At 33.4% G+C, this 14,928-nt stretch overlaps 1 pseudogene; it reads right to left on the reverse strand.

Moving 5' to 3' along the window:
* Positions 1 to 12,926, reverse strand: part of LOC116124441 — a 34,585-nt pseudogene extending 21,659 nt beyond the window's left edge.
* Positions 12,927 to 14,928: the final 2,002 nt, after the last annotated feature.

Raw genomic sequence — 14,928 nt, forward strand, 5'->3', positions numbered from 1 at the left:
GGAATTCTCTAGTTGATGCAAATTTATGTATCTAACACCTTTCTAATTAGGAAACGTAATAGATTTTAATTTTAATAAGGAAACCAACTCTAGAAATTGTTACTCTTCTCTTATTATTCAGTAATACGGAAACCAATGGATTGCTTGCCATTGTGTTTTAGGTTCGATCCCACCGACGAGGAGATAATATTTTATCTCTATAACAAAGTCCATGGTCTTCAGCTTCCTTCCAACGCTGTGATTGACAGTCATGTTTACCATGAAACTCACGTTTGGAAGAGAGAAGAGAGGACAGGCTTTATGCTTTTACGAAGCTTAAGAAGATTGGGAGAGTTACGGAATCCGGAACATGGAGATCGCAACATGATAAGGATGTGTATATGAGTGTTGATGGCGGTGAGCAGAAACAGCACGTAGGCTACAAGAAGAGCTTCACGTTTGTGCTGAAAGAGAAGAAGAACGAAGAAAAGGGTAAATGGGTGATGCACGAGTATCGTCTCCATGAAAGTTTAGTTCCTGCTAATACTAATCCTTTCGATCTCTACGTGCACTGCCAAATCAAGGAGAAGGTGAAGAGCTGATGAAGAATATCAATGGCAGAAACTTTTTGGCTAATAATAATACTTCAGTGGTGCCATCTGATCAATCAAACTCCACTTTTGATTAAGAACTGGAGGCGGTACTCATGGCAGATGACTAGCTATTTACAATGAATCAATGCACTGATGATTGCATGGAAAGAGTAGGGTTTCTTATAATTCGATTCTTAGTGTTTACAATGGACGACTGAGTGAACGGGAGGTGTGACCAAAACATTATGGAAGACTCCAAAACATCATTGTCTTATCAGCATGATGCCGTTAGTAATGTAGCAATGCATGGAATCACCATTTTTATGCACCATTGAAGCAGTAACCCAACAGTGCTCAGTTTATGATTAATGAGATCGTTTTATGGATACTGTCTATTCATAAACAAGAGAGAATAATGAAGTATTTTATTTCATAATTTCTAATGAAAATTAAACTTGTTTGTTTGTCAAATTAAATCTATATATCAATGACTTGAAGTAATCAATTAGTTAACAAAATAAAACCAAAACATAAGGAAACAGAAAAATAACGAATTTCCTAGTATAATAATTAACACTACATTGGATGTCTACTTATAGGTATCGAATGAATAACATTGATGTGCTTGTATTCTGCCTCCCCGAACCCGAAGAACATAAGGCAGAAAGGTAATTATCTAATAAGAGCCCTAGGTAATTAAAATTGTTTTCCTAGTTTAATTTGATAGAAATAAGGAAACTCAGGCGATCAAACCTAAAGCAATATTAAGGAAACAAAGATATAGTAGTATTACTTACTATTCACGCTACTGCCTCTATATATAAATATTCAAATCTCTCTCCCTTTCTCTTACTTAATTTACTGCCTTCTATCTTTTAGTTTAATAATAATGGAGATTCCACTGTGTTATCGTTTTGATCCAACTGATGAAGAAATCATTCTTCATTATCTTTATAACAAAACTCATGGCTTCCCACTCTCTTCATCATCTGCTGTGATTGAGTGCGATCTCTACGATGAAACTGATGCGTGGAAGAATTTCTTTAAAGCGACGAGAGAGACTACTCTTTACTTTTTCACAAAGCTTAGAAAGAAATCGGAGAAAGGTTCCAGAGTTGAACGTGCTACAGGAAGCGGAACATGGAGAACACAGGGTGATGAAGATTTGTACAACGGTGGTGACAGAAGACAACACATTGGATACAAACGGAGTCTTACGTTTATCCCCAAGAAGACTGAAGAAAAGGGAAAATGGGTGATGAAGGAATATCGGCTTCATGACAGCCTATTGAGGAACAAGAAGAGTGATTTGGTTGTCTGCCGAATAAAGAAGAAAGTCATCGAAGAAGAAACAATGAGAAATAATAATAGTGGTAATTTCGTGGGGGGTGAGCTGATAGTTTCTGGGTTCCACGAAGGGACGAATATGGGAGTACTAGAAGTAGAAAAAAATGATTATATTGGGAGCAATCAAAACCAAGAGCGCTACTGCTACCCATATGATTTTGGTGGTAATTATAATGTTAATAGTGAGAATCCTGTGAGTGGTAATGTAGCAATGCAATGGAATCAATAATGAAGAAGACTAGAATCACCATTCATATGCACCGCTGAAGCTGCAACCCAACAGTGTACTCAGTCGTAGTTAATGAGATTGTTTTATTGATACTTTCTGTACGTGAACAAGAGATAATTATTAAGTATTTTAATTTGGAATTTCTAATGAAAATTAAACTTCTGTGTTTGTGATGTTTATATTTCAAATTCAATCCATATATCAATGGCTTGAAGTAATTAGCAGGTTAGGATTTCAGACGAACATGGTGTTTACCAAATAATAATATTGCGTAAAGGGTAATACTACGTACACTTATAACCCATGATGCTTAAACTTAAACTTGGTTGCATCATCTATAATGGTGGCACTGTCACATCCTACATTTTCTCGCGAATGAGCCTGGATTCAATTTATAAGCTTTGGTCACACTTAACTAAATCTTCATCTTCTTCTTGGCTGTCTTTCATGTGGTATACAATGCTATTACCATGATGCTTGGGAGGCTAAAGGTATTGAAAGTAGAAGACTCTGCTTAGTTTCAAAAATTGCTACTTTATACGTGTTTTGCATTAACATATAGTTATGTTGGACAGGTTCGTAAATGGAAGAAGTGGGAGTTGTAATCTCAAACCCCTGACTATGAGTTCTCAAATGGTATATTTTCCTTGAGAAATCGAAAATCGTTTAATTGATTAATTATCTTTTTGGATTCCTGAACCCGAATGCCCCAAGTTACATCCGAATACCTAGATTTGCATATCATCTTCGAAGCTAAACCAGGTGTATGTTAATATGCAGATCCTTCAAGATTCAGACTTACTCATGAGACATCTTTTGTCAGAGCACACACCAGTATTTGGACAAGAACTCCTTTCTAAATTTACATTGTAAGTATTTAACTAGGAAATGGAAATCTTGTCAGTTTAATTCAAATTAGGGATTCCAACATGTGATTTTTTTTCATGAAACAAACCTCATAAAAAGCAGTCTTAGTCTATTATGAACTTTTTCTTTCAGCATCATGTTTTCTCCAGAAATTGAGTGCATCTCTGATTTGCCTGAGCTTCTGGTGAAGCTTCCCAAGCCCGCTTCTCTGATTCCAGAACACTTACTTTGTCATCCGCGGGTATAAAATCAACAGTTGAGTTAAAAGTTCAATCAAGAGTTCATCCAACAAATGGGACAGATTCTTTAGATAGGATGCGCCGATGCGGCTCTCAGTGTCCCCTAGCATTTGATATGATAACCATGACCACGACGGTAATGCATCATGATCAAACTATCATGATAACATTTGGTTCTATTAAATTATGAATAGTATTGGAGAAAATCAAAATGAAGACATTTATTATTAATTTTGAATCCATCAAACTATTTTATAAGTTTTTTGGACAGTAAAAAATAACAAAGCAAAAAAAATTACTACTTATCTTCATCAAACTCTTTCAATTACATAAATTTTGTCTCCATTGTTGAAAATATAATTAGGGTTTATTAAATTTGGGAAGAATTTAGTACTTATGTGATCTTGATCAAACTCTATCAATTTCTTAAATTTCATCTCCATTGTTTCAAAATATAATTTGGGTTTATGATTGTAAGAGGAAATAAAATTTTTAGATCCATGTAATTTTTTTTTTATGTCTTATTTAATAATTTTAATAAAGGATAAAATTGTAATTAAAATTTTCATAATAACTTAGATCTAAAGAGATAAAATATGGGACCAATAGCATCACTCTTATAATAACATGATTATATGAATTATATAAAGTAACATGTTTATAAATTACATTAATTGTTATATATATATATATATAATAATATTTATAATATAATATAAATATATATGTATATATAGTAAAACATCTCTATAGTGATATTCTATATAGGAATAAACTCTATATAGTCATAAAAAATTATAATCTTAATTTGGAATAGTTATAAATAAAAATAAACTTTATAGTGTAATAAGTTATAATTTGTCTAATTCTTACCTTAAGGAAAGTTGCCTCTAAATAGTGATAATTATCTAAATATTATAAAAAATATATTTTATATTACATTAATAGTATAAGATGATATAAAATTTTTATTTAAAGTTGTTTGGGATAATGATTTATGCTTTAAAATTGTTATCACATATTTTAACTTGCGAATATATAATAACTCGCTAGCATGATACTTTCTTATTGAAACCAAAATATTTTTAGCTTCTCAAGTATGTTTAGAGCTTCATGGCACAAAACTTTTATATTTCCATACTAATGACCTTATGATTATTTCTTTTCTCTTCTTGTCTAATTGTAGTAATAATTTATTCTTCAGTTAAAGCATACAAGATTTGTTGCTCATTTGGATGATCGAGGAAAAAATTAATATCCGTTCGATTAGTGTAGTGAAGTTATCGAATTGATCACTCAATTCTGCAATGACTCTTTTATTCTCTCTATCCACTTCATTTATAACTTGCCAATTCATTGACATCGAGGGTCATAATTTTGCAGTGCTTAAAACCATTAACAATTGTCTATATATAGTTTCACATCAATTGATTATGCATCAACTATATTTACAGTTTCATCAATGACACTTATCTTTACTGGTTCCAAGACATAATCTTTTATCCGTTTCAAAAGTAGGCAATTGAAGCACTGAATTGAAATCCTAATATTACTAAAATATGAATTGAAATCCTAGTATTGTATTACTAAACCATGACTTATAAAATAAGAAATCAAAACAATATTTTTTGTAACTACGTCTCTATTAAATTATAACATCCTCATAATAATAAAATTAGTTGATCCTACTATTATGATTATAGAAAGGTTTTATATTTATAAATATATTACATTAATTGCCAATTATTTTTACTTTGTCTAATAACCACCGGATGTTAAATTAATTTTAAATTGCAAATAGAAAAGAGAAATTTTTTGTAACTACGTCTCTATTAAATTATAACATCCTCATTTTAACTTCATATTTCAATTCAATTACTATCTTTTTACTATAAAAATGTTACCTCATTTTAATTAGCAATGACACATATTATATTTATCTATATGGATTTTAATTACACCTTCTTTATACTAGATTAATATTACTCTATTTTCATTGGGAAACAATTAGGAATGACACATATTATTTTCAACTATATATTATAAGAAAAATTGTTATACTATAGTTTAAATATTAAACTATTTGAATTCGGAAACAAATACACTTTAATTAAAACCTCTACGACCCGAACCTAATAGACTGAGCAATACTCGGCCAAGAAAATGCATCTGACCCATTTTGATTTGCAGAGAAATAATGTAGTTGTATACCAAAATCTAATGATTTTTTAATTTACATAACCAAATGTGAAATTAAAATTTTAAACTATGTAAATCAAAATATGAATAAATGTTGATTGCTCAACTTACATGAGTTATAGTTGCACTAAAAATGATATTGAATGCAATATATATACAATTAGGAACTTTTATTATTGTAAAAGCAATTGTGTATGTTTTGTTTTGATTGTATACCTCGGCATAAGGGTTTTGTTGTAATTTACCTACTCCTTTTCAACCCTCTTTTTATGTTTATTTTTTCTTATAATACTGTACAGCAGTACAACCATCATAAGAATTCTAAATTTGTATTGTAATTGAAATTAATATGAAATAAAAATAAGCAGGGCTGAAATTAATTAATGCTATGTACGTAAGTGACATAAATTCAGAGACATCGTAATGCTATTGCTATGTACGTAACCAACTCTTCAATTTTCACACTCACATCCCCCCTTCTCTCCCTCTATATAAACCACCCCTCCTGGTTAATAATAATGTTAGTGATAAGGCATAAAGGTTAACTAAAATTCAACTTAGTTACAGACAAGTCCGTATTAGTTAATTATCTAATAAGAACCCTAGGTAATTAAAATTGTTTTACTACATTAATTTGATAGAAATAAGGAAACTCAGGCGATAAAACGGAAACAAAGATATAGTAGGATTACTTACTATTCACGCTACTGTCTCTATATATAAATCTCTCTCCCTTTCTCTATCTTTTAGTCTAACAATAATGGAGATTCCACTGTGTTATCGTTTTGATCCAACTGATGAAGAAATCATTCTTCATTATCTTTACAACAAAACTCATGGCTTCCCACTCTCTTCATCATCTGCTATGATTGACTGCGATCTCTACGATGAAACTGATGCGTGGAAGAATTTCTTTAAAGCGACGAGAGAGACTACTCTTTACTTTTTCACAAAGCTTAGAAAGAAATCGGAGAAAGGTTCCAGAGTTGAACGTGCTACAGGAAGCGGAACATGGAGAACTCAGGGTGATGAACATTTGTACAACGGTGGTGACAGAAGACAACACATTGGATACAAACGGAGTCTTACGTTTATCCCCAAGAAGACTGAAGAAAAGGGAAAATGGGTGATGAAGGAATATCGGCTTCATGACAGCCTATTGAGGAACAAGAAGAGTGATTTGGTTGTCTGCCGAATCAAGAAGAAAGTCATCGAAGAAGAAACAATGAGAAATAATAATAGTGGCAATTTCGCGGGGGGTGAGCTGATAGTTTCTGGGTTCCACCAAGGGATGAATATGGGAGTACTAGAAGTAGAAAAAAATGATTATATTGGGAGTAATAAAAACCAAGAGTGCTACTGCCACCCATGTGATTTTGGTGGTAATTATAATGTTTATAGTGAGAATCCTGTGAGTGGTGAACTAAAGGTTCCAGATGGGCTTCAAGAAGTTGGGATGATGGAAGCATTAGAAGGAAAAGAAAGTGATTATATTGATAACAGTAGTCTAATGAATGATTTGGAGGGGACGGATAAGGCAGGCAGAATATCGGAAGACTCAGATGCAGCATATTGGAGTTGGAAAAATCAAATCAGTACCCAGGAGTTCTACACATCTCATGATCAGCACCGCGGTATGGGAGGATTACAAATAGAAGAAAGCGGTTATATGATTGATTCCAATCAAGGGGTTACATTGGAAGAAGTAGGTATGGCCGAAAGTAATAATCAGAATGAACACGTGCAAGAGTGCCACATATATGAGGCGAATGGTGGTAATTGTGTTAATAGTAAGAATTGTTTGGATGGTGAGAACATTGTTTCAGAAGAGATGATGAGAGCAGTAGCAGAAGCAGATGATTATATTGTTAATAATGTGGGGTTTACGATGGAGTACGACTGCGTGAATGGGAGCTGTGAGCAAAACATTATGGAAGACTCCAGCACATCATTGACTCATCAGCATGGTGCTGTTGGTAATGCAATGGAATCAATCACCATTTTTATGCACCGCTGACGCTTCAACCTAACAGTGTACTCAGTTCGTAGTTAATGAGATTGTTTCATTGATACTTTCTGTACCTGAACAAGAGAGAATTATTAAGTATTTTATTGTAGAATTTCTAATGAAAAATAAATTTCTTTGTTTGTCATATTTATATTTTAAATTCAATCTATATATCAATGACTTGAAGTAATCAATTAGCAAGGCAAGACTTAGTACCGAAATGGAGCTCACAAAATTATAATGTGCAAATTAGTATGAATATTAATGAGTTTATTGTATGAACAAGATGGATGAACATAATATATTATCGTGCCATGCATTATATTTGTTTATAAACTTATAACTATTCATGTAGTTAATTAATCTTATTTATAGATTACATGTTGGATCAAAAGGAAAACACTATATAATTATCTATATAGTGTTTTCCTTTTGATCCAAAACATGAAGAAATACTTCCCCATTATATTTACAATCAGAGGATGAAGAACATGGAGAAAAAATGTGTACAGCAGTTGACAGAAGACGATCCATGGATACAATTGTACCAATAAGAACGTTTGAAGAAAACTGCAAGTGGGTGATGCATGAATATTGGCTTCATGAACGTCTATTGACGATGAATTAGAAGAGAGATTTGGTGCCAAGCCGAATCAAGAAGAAAGTCTCCAAGGAACAAGCAATTATAATCAATCTTCAACGGTGAATTATATACATTAATTTTGATAATCAAGAGGACCCTTGTTTTTTTATCTACAATCAATTATGTATTCATCTAAATACAACAAACAACCTTGGACCAAAATTAAGAAATTGAAAATACAATTTGAGGTTTCAAACATTGTCAACCATCTGTCTCCAGCGAACTTTGAGCACCACAAGAAGTAATACTCGACCATACCTTCATTTCATCCTTTTACTGTCCAAACTGTGATTGACCATCCCCAACAGTTCAAGTCATGGACTTACGGTGGTTATTGTATAGCTTGGAGGTGATGCTGTACTTCAGGCCATGTATGCTCCTGGTGTATCATGTCATTATCAAAATCACACGAGTACACGGTAGTAATACACATTCAGATTTAGTTTCAGCATCAGCACCAACCAAACGAAGAGCATTAACCCTTAAGAAATCAAAACCAAGAAACCAGGATTCTTGTAACTTGTGCAGTTCATACTTTGGAGGACATGGCTTCCTCAATGCTTTTAATAACAACACTAAGACTGCTGCCACTTTCCAGAGCTTTAACAGCAGCTAGAATAACATTGAGCAACATAACAGTTGAAGAGATACCTGGGCTACAGATAATGGATGTCTCAAAAGAACACAGATGCTTCTAAACGGATTTTCATCATTCTCTCCACACTCAGCCTCACCATAAACAAGAGCTTCAGCTGCAATACCAGCAAAAAGTACCATGCAGTACCTGCCAGGTGTCATGAATAATAACCATTCAAGGCATCAATAATATGAAAGTACAAAAATCATTCCAGATACANTCGAGGGGAATGTCAACCTACAAAAAGAATATAACGTCAAGAAGATGTACGGAAAGTATAAACTACTGTAACAAAAATGAGATCGTGCACGTACAACATATTCTAATGGAAAACCTTCTTCATTTTTACATACAATCTTTTCAGGTCCTCTGTAAAGACAACAGCAGCAACCTGTTGAAAGAATTCATGAAACTGTATAAGGTAATTTAACCTTTAGGGAGCGTTTGGTTGGGAGTTATATGAGATTACTAGGGTTATATTATCTTATATTACTTGATTACCATGTTTGGTTGTCAAGTAATATAAAATTTTGGTAATCTTCCAATACCAATAATAGTTACTATTGCTAATATTAGAGGTAATTTGATAACCCCATTTTCTTAGGTATTATAAGATTACTAAGGTAATCTTATTTTTGTTACAATTATATCCCTTATTAATAAAATTTTAAGACAATAATACCTTTATTTTAAAATTAATTTACATGAATATGGCTTTTACTATTTCACCCAAATTAATTAACTTTTTGGACAAAATTACCCTTAAATTCAAAACAAATTGCAACCTACCCAAACCACCACCCCCACCCACCTGCCGCCGACCAAACCGCCGTCGAAAGAAGTTGGAATCACTGTGAGTACTCCACCATCACTGAGAAGCTCCAATACGGCTGTTTTTGGCCAAAAACAACCATATCAGAATAGATCTGGTTGGAATGGCCAGATCTATTCTGGCCATTTTCGGCTAGATCCATGGCTTTTGTTGGCCATATCTGGATGAGATATAGTCGTTAACGGCCATGGATCTGACCATTTCCGGCCATTAATATGGCTAGAAACGGCCATATCGGAGCCTCTTGGTGTCTCTCGGCTACTCACGGCGACTTTCGACGGTAGATGGCAGTGGCGAACAATGGCTTGGGGTGGTGGGGTTGATTTTATTATAAATTAAAGTTTCATATAAGTAGGGGTGTTTTAGCTAAATTTGAAATGCTAGGGGGTAAAAAAATTATTCAAAAATTAATAATAAAAATAATATTATATTAATATTTAAAAAGAGGGCAATTTAATAATTTAAATAACATATCCACCAATTTATTCCTCCTAACCAAACATATTAATATAACATACCCACCAATTTATTCCAACTAACCAAACACATTTTCCTAAGGGTCTGCTTAGGAATTTCATGGTAGCGGTTATGAGAGTAAACCACTGTAGCGGTTTTGAAAGTAAACCACCGTAGTGATTTTGAGGGGTTTTCAGTAACAGTTTTTATAAAACACCCAATCTGTGTTTAAGAGTTTATTTTCCAACGGTTCTCTGACAGTTTTTTAAAATGATAAATTTATATATATGTCCATAAAAATACCCCAACTTCAACCAGTACTTAGGAGTTTTTTTTTTTTTCAATTACAAGGTAAGAGTTCTCTATTTGTTTTCTACTTATTAGTATTTTATAACTTCAAATGTGATTAAGTCTCCTTATCCTTCTTCGTCATTCTTTGCAGCTCTGGAATGATTGAAAAATTATAGCTCCACTTCTCCAAGAAAGCATTGAGAAATGAGATTTTAATTATTTTTTTTTTTTTTATGATTGCTTAAAAATATTTTATATTTAATATGATTGGAGACGGGCATAATTAGTTAATTTTTTTTTTTTTTTTTTTTTTGGATATAATTGAAATAGTTTTGTGTAATAGGGTATTTGTGGAATAAAGTTTTAAAACCAACCAAAACACCCCAATTTGGGGTGTTTTATAAACCCCTCAAAATATACTATACTGGTTCTAAGGTTTTTAAACCAGGCATAAAAATCTGACAAGCAATGGTTTTAGAACACCTCAAAACCAGTCTAATTAAAAACCCCTCAAAACTAGTAGAAAAAAACTCCCAAGCAACCCTTATGATTCCCAGTATCTTCAAGGTAATCTAACTTTCCAGTAATCCAACATTCTCTGAACCAAACGCACCCTAAAATTTGATTTGATGAATCAATTTTGTTTAAAAATACAAAACTAAATAATTGAAACCCCAAAATCCATGCAATACAGACACTGCAGGCACTTATCAAGTTAGCTGCATGGGGAGAGAAAGAAAACAAAGGACAACAAAACTTTACCTCAGAGCTATCTAGCTTATCAAGAAAATAAGTGTAAGGAAGTTTAGTATGATACCTCACCTCTTCATAAGTATATAACACACACACACACACAAATTAATATTAGGAATCAAGAGTAATGTCGATCTTTTGGAGGGAAGATTGACAATTGACTGACAATTTAATATGACTAATAATCACATTAATTAAAGTAATATCTGCCTTTTCCGAGGGCAGGTTTACAATTAACACAAATAATTCAAATTCTATGTACTGTCTGATCCAACATAAATTTTTTATCTACAAGCCTTTTTCTGCATAGTTATCATATTTCAGATTACATTCAAAACTGCCAGAAAATCAAAATCAGAAAGCAATTTGTTTGAACCAGTATTTCAGTGCTAAATTAGCAACCAGAACCACAAAATCAAATGAAATAAAACATATAATGAGACCAGAAAAATGATTATACAACTTAATGTCAAGACCATAGGCAGCATCAGTTTTTTAACCGTTCAGGCTGTCAAAAATAAACTAACCTGAAATGCTCAAGTCTTCAATTAACTTTTCCGTTTCTTCTGCACTCATTCTTTCATTGCTGTCAATAACCTTTTCCCCATTTTCCTGTGAAGGCTGTGGGTCATCAATCCAAGCATCTTCTCCAACATAAGATCTATCATGAATTAATGTCCCATCAGGCCCTTCAATATACTTCTTCAATTTCAGACCTTTAGGTGCTGTCTTCCTCCACATACCCTTCTTAAATCTACAAGAAAAGAGCAGAATTTAATTCTCAAAGACTTCAATCGACTCCCAAAACATTACTCATTCATGACCTCAATTGGATGCAACTGCAATTAATGATCACTTACTTTCTCATATTACTAGGGGGGGGCTCAGGAATCAATGCCTCCATATGCTCTGTTACCTCTTTTTTTTTTGACGATCAAGCTAAGGAGCGCAAATAGCTACATATATTCTTTGACAGGAAACAATCACAACAAAAACATAGAGAATTAATGTACCAATCCTTTTAGGCTCCCAATTCTTGATATCCTGCATACAGTAAATAATTATAATAATGTCTTATAACTCCAAGTACAGATAAAACAAACAGAACAATTACAAATATCAAACTTTTTTCTAATTCTACATTTTCCCTGCACTTTCTCAGCAAACCAAACACAAAATTAAGCAAAAGGGTCTCAATCAAAATCAACAAATTTACCAATGTTCGTCTAATCAATACAAGAGCTAATAGAACAATTAAAAAAATGTCATTTTTTTCTTCGATTCCGCACTTTCCCCCGAACTTTCTCAGCAACCAAACGCAAATTTAAGCAAAAGTGTAGCAATTAAAATACAAAAAAAAATGACCTTCCAACGCTCCCAGCGATTCCAATCCACAAATTCAGGCGCCAAAACAGTCCTGAACCGAGTGAATTCAGCCTGACCCTTCTTTACTCCATTCTTAACTCGACCCATCAACTCACCCACCTTCACATTAGCCTCCTCAAAGTCAAACACAGTTTCCCTCTTGACTGACTGGTCAAAGTTGGACCAAAACCTCTGCGACCCGACCCTAATAGACCGAGCAATACTCGGCCAAGAAAACGCATCTGACGCATAAGGATTTGCAGAGGAATAAACTCTAAAAACGGGATTTTGGCGGGAAACTCTAGGCCTGTGGGTCGGGCGTTTTCGGAAAAAGAACTGTTTTTGTGAGTGAATTTGAAGAGGAAAGAAGTGGGTTTGGTTTGAAAGGGATTGAAATGTCCATTTTTTTATGAGAACATTAGATAATTTTCAGAAATGTCTGTCTTTGCTGCATAAGCAGCTGCAGTTTTTGGCTGTGCGGTTTTGAGAGGTTTATCTGAATTTTTAAATGGGTCGGGTACTTTATGCACATGGGTCAAAGTTTGAATTTTTTTTTTTTTTTTTTTTCTTTCAAACAAATTACATGAGGAATTAATAATCGGGATGATAAATAATAAGTTCTTTTGTATGTCATTTTTCATACCATTATATGTATGTCATTTTTTATACCATTATAGATGCGTTTGGATCGGGGTCACATAAGATAAAATGGGTAATCTTTGTTTATTTTTCAAGATTTCGTTGTTTAGTTTGCAATTACGGGTATCATTTATTGTAAATAGTATTTACTATTGGTAATATAGAAGGTAATCTGATACCCTCTCCCAAGGCTATTATTATAAGATTACTAGAAATCTGATTTTTATACCCATTTTGCCCTAAATTAAATATCATTTCAGACACAGTTGCCTTTAAATGTCCACCAAATAACCATTACCCAACTCTCCTATATTTGAGAATTTAGCTAAAACACCCTAGCCACGAAAAAGTTTAAAAGTTAACAAATGACCCTTAGCCACCCAAGACTACCGCTGGCTGCTACCGTTAGTCGTCGTAATGGCTCATAACTGGCGAGATCTAGCCGATCGTGCACTAGTAAGATCCATGGCAGGAAAAGGCCAGATCTGATAGTTTCACGATCGTCGTTTCACAACCAAAGAGCTAACCTTTTCATAGCCAGATCGGCCACATCTTTGGCTGTTTCACGGCCACATCTTTGGCCTTGCCATAGATTTGGCCGTGAAACGGCCATAGATTTGTGATCGATGGCTGGAAATGGCTTTGATGCGCCATTTCAACAACTGTTGGCGTTGGTCGACGGTGGTGATTGGCTGACGGTAGTGGCTTGGGGTGGGTAGGGATGATTTTGCTACAAATTAAAGTTTTATATGGCTGGGGTGTTTTAGCAAAATTTCAAATGTAAGGGGTTAAAAGTGATTTAAAAAAAAATATTAATATTTAAAAAAGAGGAAAATTTAGTAATCTATATAACATACCCACCCATTTATCCTCCTAACCAAACATATTACTCACCAATTTATTCGAACCAACTAAACACATTTCCTAAAGGTTCCCCATAGTCTTCAAAGTGATTTATCTTTCTATTAATATAACATCCCTTATAATAAAACATTATCCGATCCAAAAAGCACCCTATGTATTATTTAACTTTATATAATTAAAAGTTGCTTATTTATTATTTTGTAGCCTAAGTGAAGTGGTCAAGAAAATGAATTTGAGTGAAAACATAAGGTAATTATTAATAAACTAATAAAGGTCCCGAGTCCCAACAACAAAGTTCTTCAGAAATTGAAAGAGTCCTCCTATTGTCAGTCGGGTTAAATATAACATAATCCAATGAATTTGAGTAAACATAAAAATTATTAATTTAACATCTTTTAAATTATTAGATTTTGCAACAAAATGAAAAAGGAATGTAGTAGAACAGAGAGAAAAGAGTTTGCTGGAAAATTCATTCTATTCAAGCATGATTTTAGTCACTCTTTCACTTACAATCGTTGACTCCTTTTAATATCTAAACTAAACTTTAACTAAACCATGGTATTACTTTAACCTTACCGCAGTTAACATCAATTAAACCTAAATTACTTGGTAACTATTCCAGCTAAATGAGCTGTACAAACACCTGCTTAGACTTATTTAACTAACTTAGCAACTGAACTTAAGCTACTGACTAATGATTACAATCAATACATCAATACCCCCCTCAAGTTGGTGGGTGATAGATATCTAACACACCCAACTTGTGCAAGAGTTGATGATGAACATGACTACCCAGAGATTTAGTAAAAAGATCGGCCGACTGCTCAACAGTAGAAATATGAGCAAGCTTAAGGAATCCGTCTTTGAGCTTAGTCCTAACAATGTGACAATCAATATCAATATTTTTGGCGCGCTCATGAAATTAAGGGTTGGAAGCAATGTGTAGAGCTGACTGATTATCACAAAATAAAGAAACAGGCGCTAAAT

Source organism: Pistacia vera, unplaced genomic scaffold, assembly GCF_008641045.1.
Source record: "Pistacia vera cultivar Batoury unplaced genomic scaffold, PisVer_v2 Contig152, whole genome shotgun sequence".
Taxonomy (NCBI): Eukaryota; Viridiplantae; Streptophyta; class Magnoliopsida; order Sapindales; family Anacardiaceae; genus Pistacia; species Pistacia vera.